Source organism: Sinocyclocheilus anshuiensis, unplaced genomic scaffold, assembly GCF_001515605.1.
Source record: "Sinocyclocheilus anshuiensis isolate Anshui unplaced genomic scaffold, SAMN03320099.WGS_v1.1 scaffold674, whole genome shotgun sequence".
NCBI lineage: Eukaryota > Metazoa > Chordata > Actinopteri > Cypriniformes > Cyprinidae > Sinocyclocheilus > Sinocyclocheilus anshuiensis.
In genome coordinates, this window is record NW_015542395.1 from 128,101 (window position 1) to 131,255 (window position 3,155).

The 3,155-nt window shown below is 36.0% G+C and overlaps 1 protein-coding gene across 1 annotated transcript in view; it reads right to left on the bottom strand.

The window, feature by feature from the left end:
* LOC107692822 (H(+)/Cl(-) exchange transporter 3-like) overlaps positions 1–3,155 on the bottom strand; it is a 52,332-nt gene that overhangs the window by 48,625 nt on the left and 552 nt on the right. The window lies entirely within an intron of this gene.

The following is a 3,155-nucleotide window of genomic DNA, read 5'->3' on the forward strand; positions in this document are numbered from 1 at the left end:
GTTATCGGTATCGGCCAAAATGTTCATATCGGTGCATCCCTAAAATAAATCATATTGTTAGTCAATCCACGTGTCATTAAACGGCTGCGCTTCATCACACAAACCCTTTTACACAACTTTCTCTCTCTCTCTCGGTTGTCATGGAAGTATCGCCTAGGTGACTGTTGCTTAGAGATGAATCAGCATTTTCAGATGCGTGTGAAATGAAGGGATCACTACCATTTACTCACTCGACTGTCAGTAAAGATGAGACGGGTACGGCAGGAAAGCACACTAATAAAGCTGTCCTGTGAAATCACATGTCTGTGCGCATCTGCTCTCTACAGTGATCTAAAACACACTTTATCTGCCGACCGCAAGCAGCCACTGAGCAGCACTAGTCCGTCTGAGGCCGCGGTGCTTTCAGAAGTTCCTCTCGGTGCAGGAAGACGATCAAAAATGAAAGAGGAAGATGCCTGTATTTACTGCTGACTTCGCAAATCTTCATTTAAAAAGGAAACAGTTTGATAATCAGAGCAGACCAGCATGACATGATGCACTTCACACCACTGAAACAAAACACACAGCCTTTCCAATCAACACATTCGGCTCAATGCCAATAAAGACAAAATATTAATGTGGCACCATTCAATGGCATTAGAGAACTTTATGAATGGGAAAATGACACATAAATCCCATAAATTAATCTTTAAAATAGTCCATTTGAGACATGCTCATCCTCATGTGACACACACATCCTAACACTTAATAGGCAATTCTTAAAGACTTGATTTATTCCGTGAGTTTTAGTATTATATAATAAGTCTAATATTATTTGGAAAGTTCATTATTTTTTTCTACTCATTACAGCACTGTATTTGTTTGTTTACATTTTTAGTAAATATGTATTTTTACTTTACTCTTTTCCTAATTTAATCAAATTTGTTTTTATTCATTTTTTATTTTATTATTTTAATTTATTAGATTAAATTATAATCTATAATTGCAATCTAAATTTTGTTTATTTTTAAATAAAGTATTTTTATTTTTTTTTAATTACACAGTTTTTCTCTAAATATTTTGAAAACCTCTGACTTAAACACGCAGGATTCATATGAACTACTATAAGAAATTTCTCATTTATAGTAATATATGTTATTATTTTGATTTTATTTGTTCATGTTCTGTTTTCACTTAAATTTTTGTTAAAAGTTTTAGTAATTTATTTTGTTTAATTTATTAGACTAAACTTAAAACAAACTAAATTTGTTTTAGAATTTTGAGATTTAAACTCGCAATTCTGTGAAAAAAAGCCCGAATTATAAGATAAAAATTCGCCATAACCTTTTTTTTTATTCATTGGCGGAAACGGGCTTCCATATAAAACCCTAATGTCTGCAACTGATAAGAAAAAACTAAGAAGAAACAGTTATTTCAACGAAAAAGCATCAAATATGAAGGGTCATGCAGGGAATTCGGGGAGTGTCAATTTACTGTTTTTCACTTCCAAAAAAAGTCATTTTAACAGTATTTTACTGTAATTACATTTATTCACCATACATAGTATGGAAACTTACTGTTAACCAATTAACAGGTTTTTACTGTAGCATTTAACAGTCTTTTACGGTTAAAACCACAATCATTTTTCACAGTGTTGTTTATCTTGTGACTTGGTTGACTGACTGTCTTGCTGTGAAACATTCACACATTCATCTGTGTGACTCTATACTGAAGTACTGAAGGCAGCAGGGCCTCAACATCAGTGACAAGCATGATAATGAACAGAGCTCAACTAACCAGAGAATCTGTAAACACACACACACACACAGGTTTGTTTTTGTGAAAAGTGGGGACATCCCATAGGCCTAATGGTTTTTATACTGTACAAACCGTATATTCTATTGCCCTACACCAACCCTACCCCTAAACCTACCCCTTACAGGAAACTTTGTGCTATTTCAGATTTTCAATACACTCCATTCTGTGTGATTTATAAGCGTTTTGAAAAGTGGGGACATGGGGTAATGTCCTGAAAAGTCACTTTCTCCTTGTAATACCTATGTTATACCTTTGTCATTATACAAATTTATGTCATTTGTCACAAAAACGCGCACTCACACACACACACACACACACAGACAGACACACACACAGGCGCACACACACACACAGTCCTGATTTAAGAGCTGGTGCAAGTGTCAGGATCCCCATGAGCGCCTGAGGGTTAGGAAACTCTTCCCTTTTCTCTTAATTAGCTCACTAGAATAATTTTATTGCCTTTTTCACAAGGATATGTCATAAGCTAAAAACATGCTTCAGAATCCTTTTTAATAAAACTCCCATGAATTTACACATTTTTTTTTTTTTTTTTTTTAAAGGGTACTTTCTAATATTCAAAAGCAAAACGGAACAGAATTTTCTATTTTGTGATTAATTTGCTCCCATTAAAGCATCAAATATGAAGGGTCATGCAGGGAATTCGGGGAGTGTCAATTTACTGTTTTTCACTTCCAAAAAAAGTCATTTTAACAGTATTTTACTGTAATTACATTTATTCACCATACATAGTATGGAAACTTACTGTTAACCAATTAACAGGTTTTTACTGTAGCATTTAACAGTCTTTTACGGTTAAAACCACAATCATTTTTCACAGTGTTGTTTATCTTGTGACTTGGTTGACTGACTGTCTTGCTGTGAAACATTCACACATTCATCTGTGTGACTCTATACTGAAGTACTGAAGGCAGCAGGGCCTCAACATCAGTGACAAGCATGATAATGAACAGAGCTCAACTAACCAGAGAATCTGTAAACACACACACACACACAGGTTTGTTTTTGTGAAAAGTGGGGACATCCCATAGGCCTAATGGTTTTTATACTGTACAAACCGTATACACGCATTCACACACACGCATACACATACACACAGTCACAGACACACACACACACACACACACACAGATACAGACAGGCACACACACATACACACAGTCACAGACACACACACACACACACACAGTCACAGACACACACAGTCACAGACACAGACACACACACACGCATACACACGCGTACGCGCACACACACGCGCACGCACACACACACACACAGTCACAGACACACACACACACACACACACACACACTCACACACACACACACACACACACA